Raw genomic sequence first — 14,922 nt, forward strand, 5'->3', positions numbered from 1 at the left:
TTGAAGTACTAAAATAACTAAAACTATACCTTTTTAGGAAGAAAACAAAAAAGAAAACCAGAAATTATAAAAACACAACAAAATTAATTAAACATTCAAATCAAACTGATAATGGAAAAAAATAAAAACCTATAATATTATATAAATCACATTCAAATCTTAATAATAAAGGGAAATTCTTAAAGAATATTCCATTTTAGCATCGAAACAATGAATAGAGGGTGAATTTTATATGGCTTTCTGTTTGTTATGGTAACGATTGAATCGGTATTGACACATTGTGTGTAATCACATGATAAGAGTCATTAGCTAAATTCACAAACCAGGTCAAAAGTTCAAGAAGATGATTTGTTATTGCGACACAGAGTTCTCCTTGGTAGAATATTTACTTCAATCACGGTCAGAGTTCATTTTACTGGAAGATCATAGACCATGTGGGACACAATTCTGAAAGATGCTCAGAGCAAAGACCACACACAGCTGAGCCACATAAAGGGGCTAAACAGGGGTTTCGCTTGGGAACCATCACCACAGAGAGTTTATGATTCGACTTTAGCGATAACATACGTAATCATAAAACAGAGGACTTGAATGAGGACAACTAAGAGCACTAAACATTAGGTGCGGTCACTTTTGCCTTTAACGACAGACAGGATTGGGTAGATAGTTCAACGATTAGTCTACATTTGTTTGGTTGAATTGGAGGCAGAGTTGTCACTAGTATATAGTCCACATACAGCCAATGTTTTAAATGTATCAGCATCTCAGTTGAGCTGCAATGTAGACTCTACCGTATGTGGTCACAGATGGAGATAATGATGGGAATAGAGGAGATGCCACTGAGGCCCTAACCCTAAAATTACAGCAAGACTATGTGGTCGGTAGAAAGAGACATAAAGAGAAATTCCACTCCACTTACCGATTTTCCAACACTTCAGCATCTCATAAATGCCGTCCGTTCTGTTGATTCGGATAAAGGGGGCTGGAGATATGGTCTTCACTCTTTTCTTTAGTATCACATCTTCTTTGTGGATCAAATGTTTATTTTCACATGTATAGACTAGAGAGAGAGTCAACACTGTGTAATCATGACAATTAAATTATTATAAATAGCACATTGAGCAAAGCAGGTTAAATTAAAGCAATAGGCCATGGGTAGTTTTGCATTAGTGAGGCGGAGGGCCTATATCTTGGTTAACCAAGGGTGAATAAATTACTCAAGTGGCTTATTCGTTTTATAAAATGTAATTTTATAATTATCCAACATGTTACGTTCACTCATAGTATTCAAGATGACTGTTAGCATGTTTTTGTTGTTATCTTGTTGTAATTGTAGTGATTTTATTTAGGAATCATTGTGTCAAAAGCATAAATATCCAGCAGGCTGTTTGCCATCAAAGTAGCAAGCAATTTGGTGAATTAAAGTTTAAAGTTTAAAAATGTAATTCTGTCACACTAACCTTCACATTGTTCCAATCCTCAATGGCTTTTCTTCTGTGGAACACAAAAGAAGACATTTTGAGGAAAAAAGTCTTTTGTGTATACAATAGAAATCAAAGGTTACCAAAATGGTTTGGTTACCAACATTCTTTAAAATATTTTTTTTTTTGTATGTGTGTGTGTGTGTGTGTGTGTGTTCCCCAGAAGGAAAAGAATGCAGGTTTGGAACAACATGAGGGTGAGTAAATTATGACTTTTTTTGGATGAACTGTCCCTTTAAAATATATAAAGAATTGAGACTCAGAACTATTCCTTTCTATTTCACAATACAGTACAGTTAGAGCAAACTGTCTAACTGATAACCTGATGCAACATTCCTGCACATTACTGCAATTTTAATTCTTGTGCTTGGTACCATAAATCTCATTTATCATTTCGCAGACACACCCCAACACAAACAGACCAAAGAGTCGAGACCGACAAGGAAATGAGCAGCCACTGATAGCTGGCCAATCATGTGATCAGACTACATAAAGCGTTGCACATATTCACTTGAATGAATAAATGCTCTCTGGGCACCAAGGGCCGTTATAACAACATTCCAATGCTCTGACTTGGAACACAACAATATACCTCCTGTTCAATTAGATATGCTCAAGGCTCAGTTAACACAAGACCAGCAAAAGGGATGTTCTAGATGTTCAATGGAGGTGAATGACCTTGTCACTGGGGAATTCATCCACCAACAAAATTATCTATGCGAGGGAATGGTTTAAAACTTATGTGTGTAAGAAATGGAGAGACTGAGAATGAAAATAACTGCAAATGCCGTTTACTTAACTCTAACAAAGTTAGAGTTGCTTACTGTATTAATGACAGTCTTGTTGAATGGCCACCTGTTGATTCAGTGCACATGACCCACCCAACATTGAGTGTGTTCAGTCATGCGTCATATCAGATGAGCCTGGCAGCAGGAAGAGAGAGCTGTAGATAATATACACGGGTTTGTGTGTCCAAACTGCGTGATTGAATTCTGTGCGAGACTGTTTGTCTGCACTTGTGGTCAGCTAAGTAGTTATGGCTTCACTGCGCTGTATTGAGTGAGCAGACGGCAATAAGGCACCTGTTCCAGCAGTCTGAGCCCCAGGAGGTTAACATTGGTTTATTGAGGTAGGCATTAGGAACGTCAGGCATGTCCCCCCCCCCCCCCCCCCCCCCAACCAGCTGACTGGCCCTTCCTTCCTCCCTCACCCTCAAAGGGGCCAGAGCCAAGAGAAAGTGGAAGGCAGCTGTGTAAATTACTGATGGAGGGGGAAACTCATAATGTAGTGGTATCACATAAGGAAAAGGAGGAAAAAGGAGGATCAAAGTGGAGATTAGTCAATTCGAGATAAAAAGGATTACAACAGATGGAAATGTGTTATCCACTTGATAAGAACAAGGGACCTTAAGTTTTCCGAAGTAGCAGCTCAAGGATGATGTGTTGTACGGTTATGTAGGTCACGGAAGCCTCATTACCAATGGGTAGATAACAATGGAAACCAATGAGAGACAGTTTGGGTGCAGCACAGAACAGTGTAATCTAATGTGCCCTAAAAAAACTGCATTCAATAATACTTTCTGACATATTTTACCAATCCAAATGCAAAAATGATTGCAAAATTATGTCAATACTTTATGAGATCGATTTTAAAGGGTCAATGAGACTTTTAAGACTTTTAAAATACACGCAACCTTCTTAGAAATGTACTCTTTGCATTTACGTTGGTTTCATATGGCTTTTAAAATGTTTTATACCATTTTCAAGAACATAATACCTCATCGGGGTAACCATCAAGTAAAAAAAAAAAAAATTTCCTTGTAGCCCCTATAGCTTTTAAAATGTATTTATTAAAATTTTATATTAAAATTTAAATATATTTTCCATTTTTCTTTTACAAATATCATGGATTATTTATTCAAAAATTAACATTTTTGGGGAGTCGCACAACATGACATCCACAGGGGGAAAAATTATATTAAGAAATTTAAAACATACTCATCATAGAACAGGTTGTGTTTTCAATGTATTCTTGAATAAATGAATAAGTAGGACAATTTTTTTAAAAAAAATGTCATTGACCCTAAAATTGGTCAATCTCAAATAAAAATTCCCTGACCCAAAAAGTCAGATCATGTTGACAGCTCTGTTTTGACAGGTAAGTAGTGGTGTGGGATTGAAGGCTGCAAATCATTTCCTCATTTGCTGACAGATGTCACATCTTACACAGTGCTGTGAATCTGTGGCCCATCATCTTCTCATGGGGGGCTTTAAGTGAGGTACGAGAACATGTCTGTCCTTGCTGGCCCGACTTAAACACCACCTTCAGAATGATTCACCAGATGACAGCAGCCTTCTTCAATTTAAACACATTGGCACATGGTAACCATTTAAAAATGCCTCTCCCTTTCCCAACCCCCTTCCAACAAGCACAGGTGAACAAAACACTGTTTAGTACAACCATTAAAAATGGATAAAAAGCACTTCAATACTATTTAAATCATTATTCTATTCTATTCTATTTTAATATTAATATTTTATTTAATTAGTATTTTTATTAAATTATCATTAATTAGTATTTTTATTACATTCTTTTAATTCGATTTCTTATTTCACAGTACAACAGTTACAATACTAAAATATATATTTTTTTTGTTTAGCATACAATTTAATAATAATCACAAAATTGTGTAAAAATCACAATTATTTTAGTCGGAATTGGTCAAAAATGGGAATCTGCTCTATGCAAACTCAAGAGAAGAGATCTGACTTCATGGTTATAAAATACCCATGAAGGAGTAAAATACCATTTTACAGCATTATTTTTTATTTTTGCACTCCCCAACAAAATCACTGCCCCTCGTTCTAGAATGAGTAATTCTTTCCAAATATCAAGTCATCTGGTGAACATTCCTCTATTTCTTCATATAGCAGAATAAGTTTTCAATCTTATGCAGCCCTAATGCATACTTGAAAATGTATGGAGCTGAACAGAGCATGTCACATTACAGAAGGTGTCTGAGGACAGGATCGCCACCAATTTAACTGTCACATGTAACCCACGGTTGCCTAAAGCACTCATAAGAGAAAGAGACTGTCTGTAGCACTCCTATACTGCATCTCTTCCTCCTTTTTAATGCTCTATTTCTCTCTCTCACAGCTCCTTCTGCTTGCTCTTACATGTCCCAAAAGTTCCACCTTAACCACAAATAAATCAGGTGTGTTGGTAAGGGTGTGTGTGAGAGACTTCGAACAGGCAGGAACGACTTATGCAATACAAAATGTTGCATTGTCGTCCTCCATATATGTATGATTCTTTCAAGATCACACATGCCTCATATCTGAACAGCAAGTGTCATGTAAAATGTACCAATGAACAGTTACTAATTTTAATCCATGAACTTCTATAAACATTTCTGCCTACAGAAATTAAACACAAGCACAATACACACAATAATTATAATCAAACATAAATATAAGAAATATTCTTTTTTAACATAGCATACTTCTTTTTTAATTAAGTACTAAGTTTTATTTAGTTGAATGTGTTCATTATCCATTTTTAATTGGTCAATTTGTTGTATCCTTTAAAAAAAACTGCTAATTAAAAAAAAAATCAACAAAGGCCTGATTTCTTTTTTTCTTTTTTTTCTTCAGAAAAACAATTTTCCTGCAAAAAAGTTGACAAAAAGTCCAAATAAATGCCAGACAGTGTAGGCTATGTAATGAAATTCACTCCCTTTAAGCTAAATAGCCAGTCAGGTAAATACGCCTACACTAGTCTTACTGTCAAGCGCTCTGAATAATACATCTTTGCTGGGACTGCATTTATCTTATGTTGTTTCAACAATTTCAACAAGTCAGAAAAAGCTTACTGTCTGGCTTGTGGATTTTCCTTTTTCAAACTTGGTGTAATCCATTGACTTTAATGGATTAATTTCACAGGGCAACAGATTTGCCAAATGCTGCCTCACCCAAAACTTGGGCATTGTGGGAGTTCTGGGTTTGTCAAATCCATGCATGCTCTAAACTAAACACAAACTCCACACACACAGAGCATTGTATGATAGTGCTTAAAAGAATATTAATACAAGTTAAGCTAATCGATAACACAAAATGAATTGACATCTATCCTTTTCTAAAAATCAAAAAAGTACTAACAACTCAAGAGTTACCACAAGACATTAACACACTAACAATGTTAACTTGCATATTGTTTATGTCCATAACAATGAGAACAACCATACAACTCAAATACACAGGTTTACACGGAATTATTAATGTGAGTGCTTGTAAAATTATACACTCCACATTTCTGCTTTTAAATCCTCCAAAATTGAGCCCATTCACTTCCATTGTAAGTGTCTCACTGCAACCTTGATTTTTGGTGCTTCTTTTTTTTTTTTTTAAGAAAATGATGAATGAATTGAAATTATTTTATGTGGCAATCAAAGTTATGCCACAAACTGAGCTTAACTTGTATTGAAACCAGAATAACCATCCAGATTCCAAACTGAGCAGAGTTGTGCTCAAACTCAAACATTTTTGCAGTGAGATATAATTATGCACAAGGCCCATCTTTACTTGCGTCTGAGATTATATTTCAGCCTCAGAGCAGAGGAGATGATGTCACGGGGGAGGTAATGCATTTACATGGCTTGAGTCACCAGGTGAATCCTATCCCAGTAGCATTGACCTTTTCCAGTCTTTTTCTACGCAAAGAGCAAGCTGACCCCAGTGCCACCCGACCCGATCCAGCACTGAACACATCCTGGCCATTGTGTTCAGTATGAAAAGAAGAGCAGCATCAAATCCTAATGTTTTCCTCAGACTATTCTGCCAGCAAGTGAGACACAACAGTGTGGCTTCTCGTCATACGTCATCTGTTACAGTATTTTCGCGTGATCAACAGTGAGGTCTCCTTTTTCCTATGACTAATTCAGAGATAAAAATGGAACATTGCCCATTCAAAGATCTTAATTTCAGTCTGCCCTAACTGAAAGGTCAGAAGGCTCTCATATTCAAACCTTTTTGTTGCTTTGTTTTGATTCAGCTATTCACCGTAAACTGTTGAAGCTTGACACGGTGCTTCAGCAGGCCCAAAGAAGACAAAAATCAAGAGGTCTGGTTTGAATTTGCCATCATGCAAGAGGTTCATATCAGATAAATACAGTATGTTATTGAAACGAAGCGATTATCTAAATGCGCTGCAGCCTATATTTATGTTATCAAATGTCTGCTCTGCTATGTTATCAAAGGAGAGTGACATTAAGAGAGGAAAACTGTACAGAGCAGTTTAATCGTCCAAAAGTGTCTTCAGCAGATTTCCATGTCTGTAAAAGTTGATTTCAAATGATATGTGATAGCCTTTCAGATGTAAAGACCACCATAACTCACAAAAATGGCTATGAAAGAAGCCATTGTTTTCTGTATGATAGGCCTACATGCCTATCAGACTATTTATGTGTGTGCTGTATTTGTGTATCTGTGATTTGTGTATATCTCCTGTCACTAAAGGGGGTACAGCTAAAAAAAAAAAAAAAAAAAAAAAAGATGACTAATTTAAACTCCATAACTCTCACCACACACACACACACACACAGACGCACACACACAGAGACTCATTTGACATCCACGTCAAGGCTTGAAAAATACTAAAACGATCTACAATACAGCCGTTAAACCTTTACGGGGTTTAGGTCTATGACTGGCTGTAGATTATAAAGCTACAAGGCCTACTTATGAAATAAACAAACACAAAATAAACACATACAATAGTGATTAGAGTTTCAATTATATTGATAATATTATATATGTTAGATAATCCAATTAAATTATTAATTTATTAATCTGCAATTCCAGGTACTTTTCCAATGGTCTAACGTTAGGTAGATGATCACATAACAGGCCTACGTTATAAATTAAACAAGTCTCTTACCGGTTCGCTGCTCTCCTCCGCCAATTATATTTGATCAGCGAACTTGGCTTTTCTGATGTGAAATTCTCACCATAAAGTTAATAAATGAAGTCCGCCAAATTATTTTTAACGCAGTTGGTATAACTACCGTAACTAACGTTAACGTTATCCATTTGGAGACACAAGATGGCACCAACGAGCTATTTTTACGAACGTAAAAATTAGAAAGATGTGTCCAAAATGACGCGTAGCCTACTATTCAGAATGCACTTATACCATGCACTATGCAGCCTAACTGTGTGCTGTATTAATTTTAATAGGTTATTTTGTCATTAAACATAGAGTTAGAGCCTGAAAGTCTGAGTTACAGAAAAGATGCGACAGTTGAGTGCATTACGTGTCTCACACTTTGGCTGCGTCCGAAATAGCATACTACTCTTGTCGAGTCTTTGCGAGCGCTAAAAAAGTTTAGGCTATTTTATATTAATGTAATCCAGACGTTATGTAGTCGAGTGAATTTGGATGTACATGGAATGAATGAAATTTGAGTGTTTACATTACCAGTAATAATGTAAAGCTGTGTTGAAAAGTATGAGACTATGCACATGTTAATGTATAGCCTATCATTTATTGATTCACGATAAAGCAACGGTGAAGGAGCATAATTGTGTATTCTAATATCATCCTTTATAGGAGTATAGCCTACGCAATATCACTTTAAGTGTAGCCATATACGGCGTATGCCTGTGTAAGTTATAGCCTATGGGCCTACTAAACTTGATAAACAGCGAAAGCTGATGTCTTAAAAGCACTGTAATTTTTTTTTTTTTTTTTATGCATTCAAATCAAAGCGTAGGCTACCAACACAACATTTGGTAACATATGTTGTGTTATAACATATATATTAAAAACATAAAAAAATATATTTAAAACGTTACAAAAATGTATGAATATGCTACATAAATAGCACATTTTCTTTAAGCTGCCTGGTTCCGGCTGGTCCTTGAATTTGATTGCTAAGCACTGCATTTTTTGTGGAGGTGACTGATCCACACCTGCATTGTACTGTTGAAGGAACAGACATAGCCTATAATCATGTCACGCTGACCAAATTTAATGAGTGATTCTTAGAGAAAATCTTAATACATGTTCCTTCTACATTTTCAATATGAGGGTTCTATAAACTGAAAAGAATATGATACTATATTAAATTATTAAAGGGGGGGTGAAATGCTCATTTTCACTCAATCTCCTGTTAATCTTGAGTACCTATAGAGTAGTATTGCATCCTTCATATCTCCAAAAAGTCTTTAGTTTTATTATATTTATAAAAGAAAGATAGGCTGTACCGAGTCTTTCCGGAAAAAAACGAGCGTCTGGAGGCGGGCCGTGTGGGCGAAGCCAGAGCCATAGAGAGAATCCGTCGATCTGGGCTTTGTTTATAAAACATTCATCGTCGAAATGCAGGAAACAAACAGTCTACACAACTCGTTTTTGCCCCGGAAAAACAATCTGCATCCACTGTTCCTAACGCTGGGTTCTTTGGTAAGCTTTCCCTCACATCCAAAAACACACTTTGGAGACACTATGCAGCGCTGCCGATGATTTCCTGTTGAAGCGCGTTGATGTGCGCGGTCTCGCTCTCCTCTGGTCGATGTGTGCGCGGGCGAGCTTTTCCGGGAGAAATGCTCATATAAGGAGTTCCACTCTGGTCTACGTCATTAGATCCACGGTCAAAAAAAAAAACCAGCCGAAACTTGTACCAACCCGGAAGTAAGATTTTCGGCACAGAAATTCTCCGTTATTCGTCCAAAATATTTTTTAAAAACTTTGGCCATGTTAAGCATGAGAATCCATCTCTTTAACACTGTAAACAACTCTGAATACATGAAACACCATTGTACCCCCCCTTTAAAGTGTTTACATTTTTAAATCTGAAAGAAAGGAGGGAACTAACCAATGCTCTCTTCCGGTTCCGCTGGGACCTGGGCTGAAGGCTGCTCTGGTCCAGGTGTGAAGTGAAGAGAAGACGCTTGAGGCCTTTGCAGCAGCAGCTCCCGTCTCAGAGGCTCAGGGATCTTTAGCTTTGGCCTCTTTGTGATAATGTCAGGCAGTGTTCCCTGAAGTGAAGCTTGAGGCTTCAGCTGCAGTAGCTCTCGTCTCAGTGGCTCAGGGACCTCTAGTTTTTCCCTCTTTGAGGTCTTGAATGGGTGCTCCTTGAGGAGAAGAAGCTTGAGGCCTCTGCTGCAGCAGCTCCCGTCTCAGAGGCTCAGGGATCTTTAGCTTTGGCCTCTTTGATATGTTGTCAGGCAGTGTTCCCTGAAGAGAAGGAGCTTGAGGCTTCTGCTGCTGCAGCCGCTCCTGCCCAAGAGGCTCAGGGATATTTAGCTTTCGCCTGTCTGGGACCTTTTCTGGTATGGGTGCTCCACGTGGGAAACATGCGAGCACCTTTGGGGCAAGCACAGGTGGTCTCTGTAGAGACTTGGGCACAGGTGCTCCATGTGGAAACCTAGTGGGCACAGGTGGTTTCTGCGGGGACTCGGCAGCCACTGGTGCTTCCTGTGGCTTTTTCTGCCTCCACTTTCTCTGCTGTTCCGTGGTTTTTAGTGTTGCATCTGAGTTCAGGTCCTTCTCAGATGCATCAGTGAAGAACAAGGCTGAGGTGAGGCTCCCCTTCTTAGAACTGCCATGCACAGGTGCTCCCTGTTGGGACTTGGTGGGCACAGGTGCTCCCTGTGTAGACCTGGCAGGCATGGGTGCTCCTTGAGGAGAAGAAGCTTGAGGCCTCTGCTGCAGCAGCTCCCGTCTCAGAGGCTCAGGGATCTTTAGCTTTGGCCTCTTTGTGATATTGTCAGGCAGTGTTCCCTGAAGTGAAGCTTGAGGCTTCAGCTTCAGCACGGCCCTCAATAAACTCAAGTGTTTGTGAGTGACGGGAAATCTTGGCTGTTTCGTTGGATTAAAACTGGACATGCAATACAAATACAAAGAGTGACTAAACATATTTAATCCATGATTGTTCATAAACATATCTGTTTTATCCTTGTACTGAAGTTTATGACCATTTTTTTTTCTTTTCAGCATGTAGCTATGCTGAATAGGCCTAATTCTCAAAATTAACAGCTTCTTATGTTATATATTTTTTTTTCCTTTGATAAGTTGCATAATTATTATCTCTATCAGTTTTCGTATGTATTTCTGTGGTTTTCATGTGTTTATGCTTTAAGAGATTATTTTCAGATTTATATTTGATTTATAATTATTTTATTATCATTACTGTTTTCATCTAAATGCTTGTTGCAAATATTTTGGGTTCTATAATAAGCTACGCGTTGCTTCAAATGAATACAATTTATCATTGTAGCTGGAGAAGGATGTGTGTGATGAGGATGCATCGCTTGAACGTGTAACCTATTAATATCGTCTTTTACAGGTATAAAATAAAATGCACACCATCATTGTAGACTGTTCACATTAATTGTTTTCCGATGTATATAAAACTCTATTTAGTGTTAACGATCGGTGCCGCCATTAGCGTGCACTCTGGTGATGCTGAGATGAAATACAGATTATGTAGTGTTATTTTATGTGTTTCATGTTATCCTTTATTCATTAATTCTTTGTTATGAGTTTATTTCGTGCTGATTCACTGATAGTGTGAGTAGCTATGACGTAGGCTAGGCTACTACATTCGCCGTGTTGTCACTGGCCTACCACCAGCGTCAGGTGTGCCATACATAAACCCTCTCCCTTGGCCTCATGGGATAGTAAAGTGCCGTATGCACACTTGAATCTCGCCGGAAGTAGTAGGTCATTTGGGTACTTTTTGCCTACTCTTTGATGAGAAGTCTACTGTTAATTCCGATATACTTATTTTGCCATAGGCTGCGTCCGAAAACACATATTCTCTTGAGTAGGTACTTACTTTGAATTAGTAATTAGCCTACTTCACGACTGCTAAAAAAGTATGTTCTATATTGTAAGAATGTGTGTAGTATGAATGTAATCTTGAGGTAGCCTACTATATTTGCCATGTCATTATCATGTGATCTACCAGCATCAGCTTTGTTGCTTCGCTGCCATTCACAAACCCTCTCCTGTGGCCTCATGGGATTGTAAAGTGTCCATCGTATGCACACTTCAGAATCTCGCTGTAAGAAGTAGGTCATCTGGGTACTTTTTGTCTACTCTTTTATGAGTATTAAATTACATGAAACTGACTTAAAAAATGAGTTGAATCTTTTATAACTTGCTTAACCTATTTTGATGAGTTAAAGCTATGTAAAAACATATGTTGTCATAACTTATTGATCATATAATTTTTTACAGTGTAGCACTGCCGTATGCCATTAGGTGTGTCCCAAACTCCCAATTGGCGTACTTATGCACTATTCTATGCCGATTTGTATAAATAGTGCGAGTAGTGTGTTCATATTTTAAATACCCAGATGATGCACTTAATCCAAAAAAGTGTGGAATTGACCAAAAAAGTGTGGAATCTTGGGCTGCTTTTAAATCTTCCCTTGGGTTGAAATGAAACGCTTTAAGCCCTTGATCACTTGTGGGCAAATTAAGTGCGAGCACTGTGAGTTGCTGTTGTGACGTCATAATCGTTTTGTATTGTGGTCTAGGATCTGCCTGAAGTACAAATGAGTAGACTTGCTCCCTCTGTCAAAATCGAGGGGTCGAGGGTCTTTCCAAATAAACTTCCTTCGAAGTTGAACGCACTTTAAAATGGCAGCGGGGAATCCCCTGAGGGGAAGTGTTGTGGGAAGTTCACGAGTGTATGTCTAAAAGTGGATACTTCATGCACTCAATCGTTGCAGCTTTAATTACGTAGGGGAGGAAGAGGGGCTATCAGACTTCGATGTTGAATGACGAAATAAACTTGTAAAATTCACACACTACACGGTTGAGTACATAGTGCATAAGTAGGCTACATAGTATAAGTGCAGAGTGTAGTGCTTCATTTGGGACAATGGTGAAGCGCACAGTTATTGACATGAGACAAAAAATATTTGACCAATCAGAATCAAGTTTAGCATAATTGTATAATGATCTTGATTGGTCAGTCAATGCATGTGTGGTCATATACTGTTGCAAAATCCAGCATTTCAATTGATTAATAGTTTAAGTTGGTAACACGAATGCTTCACTACACTTAACAATAGACCTTTTTGCCTGCAAAATTTTGCTAATGTGACCCCGCCGTGTTATGTCTATCTGTGCATTTTTGGTATTTATTTCAGACCGTCTCAGTGCAAATGATCCGTTACATAATCCTTCAACATCCTTCTACATCCTTCAACATCTGAGTTTCAGTAACCACTCACTGTAACTGAGGCTAGTCATTCAGTTACAAAATTTCTCAGAATGTCTCCATGTTTCAGTCCTATTTGAGCACATTGACAGTTACATTCCTCCACAATCTGTGCATCAACTCCCACCCTGTTATCTTGTTTGATGGAGTTAATAAACCGAGGATTCCAAGTTTTAGGTGGAAGGAAACAAAAGGAGTGAACACACTGCACATGTAAATCTATTTGTGATAAGGAATGTATCAGCTCAGCAGCTTGTGAGATAATTTAAATTGCAAGGATGTTTAGCGTGCCCAAATGACTGGTGGAAAGTGGACACTTATCAGAAAAAGAAAAGCCAACCTCAGTATTTTCAGCATTCTTAACATTTTCCTCCTCTTTCTAATTTGGTCTTTTGGAGCCGAGTCAGTGTGGTTCATGCCCATAGAATTACAGAGAGCTAGAAGGAAGAAGGACAGTACAAACACGTGCCTTAAAGAGACGCTTTTGCCCTTCATTCCTGCACCTGCGTACACACATAATACATGCACGAGAACCAAATACAAAATAATAAAAAAACATTTATTTATAACTGGATAACTGTTGTGGTCATAAACAAATACTTCTCATATTTGTGTGCTCTAATTTCCATAAGTAAGGGCTTAAGGAGAAATGCAAAACAGATCTTTCTAAAGCGGCCTGATGTGTTTATAAAAATACCATCTAAGTATCATATCACTTGGCCACCGACATATGGGCTCAATAAAGCAGTCAAAAACCCTCCCAGCAATATGAATGAATTAGATATTTGCATGCCTGTTCTTGTTGCAATGTCCTCCAACTGTGGTTTTTACTACATACCAAACTTCCTACTGCTACCTTTGCCGTCGGCCTGGTTTTATAACTGTAGAGATGCTATACCTCTACTTTCCTTTCATTATTTTGGGCCCTCCAGATCTTCATACTTCCTTGCAAATGCATCACTGCGCTTTGCCGGGAGTGGGTGTCAATTAACATTCCTGGTCTTGGTTTGTCATGGCACTGTAAATCTTATATTCTTCACCTCCTTTTTTTCCATGAACACACCCCACTTCCTACTGGGATGAAAAGAAAGATGAGGAGAGCGATATAAACTTGCCCTTCGTTTTGTCTTTCAGATTTATAGGTAGAACCAGATTTTATCGCAGCTAAACCTCAGTCTCTAAGAATATGTTCTTTCATTCAAGTAAAATGCAAGTTCAAAATATGTAAATATTCTATGATTAAACCTGACATAAAAGCCACAGCTTTGGAGCAAGATAGTATTCTTCAATATAAGCGTTGTGGTCGGGATGGGATACATTTGGATCATTAGAGAAAGAGTTTTCTCTGTGATGTATCTTCCAACTCACCATATTCACAAATTTCCCGGTCTTCAGGGTCATGCCAGCGCTACCACAAAACACTGCCCCTGGGAATTCAGTGAATTCCCTGTGGAGGAACATAATGCGGGTTGGGTTTGTGAATTTGATTCATACGGGATCAGCCAAATCAAACCAAGAGCTGGTCAGAATACAAAATACCGCTTTCCTGCTCACCCTCCCTCATCACATACCTAAATGACATTTATTCTTAAACATTTATAACCATCTTGCATTCAAGCATAGTTGGCTAAAACACAGGCAAATAAAACACTTTTTGGAAAGTAGCAAAACATCGAAAATAACACGTCATGTCCTTAAAGGCATAGTTCACCCCAAATTAAAACTGGGTAACACTTTATTTTACAGTGTCCTTGTTACATAGTAATAACAGTAAATTATGCATAATTACATTCAACTAACCCTCAACCAAACCCTAATCCTACCCTAACCCTAGTAAGTACACGTTAATTAATATTACTCAGTACTTAAATATATAATTACACATATTACAATATTTTAACCAAAGATTTTCATCAACTCACCCTCATGTCATTCCAAACCTGCATACATTTCTTTCTGAGCAGAGCACAAAAGATATTTTGAAGAATGTACCAAACTGACTTCTACTGTGTGTACAAAAAAGGGCATTTCTCAAAATATTTTCTTTTATAAAAATAAGGAAAAAAAGTCATGCAGGGTTGGAATGATACATTTTGGGGTCCTTATAACTTTGTATAGTATGATACTATACTTTTATAAAAATCGATTCCGATGTCTCTATTTATAATGGCAGTTACAGGCCATTTGTTCTTCTTAAGATTGAAAAGT

The 14,922-nt window shown here is 37.8% G+C and overlaps 1 protein-coding gene across 2 annotated transcripts in view; it reads right to left on the bottom strand.

Moving 5' to 3' along the window:
- Positions 1-7,520, bottom strand: part of epha2b (eph receptor A2 b) — a 30,931-nt gene extending 23,411 nt beyond the window's left edge. The window contains exons 1-3 of one of the 2 annotated variants that reach the window (XM_079848958.1): positions 7,419-7,520; positions 1,461-1,494; positions 920-1,060 (exon numbers count right to left, since the gene is read on the bottom strand). The gene's annotated coding sequence lies outside the window, so the exon portion shown is untranslated. Of the gene's footprint in view, positions 1-919; positions 1,079-1,460; positions 1,495-7,418 lie in introns of those variants that run through there. The other variant, XM_079848957.1, reaches the window with a different exon arrangement.
- Positions 7,521-14,922: the final 7,402 nt, after the last annotated feature.

This window comes from Squalius cephalus (assembly GCF_949319135.1).
Source record: "Squalius cephalus genome assembly, chromosome: 18".
Taxonomy (NCBI): Eukaryota; Metazoa; Chordata; class Actinopteri; order Cypriniformes; family Leuciscidae; genus Squalius; species Squalius cephalus.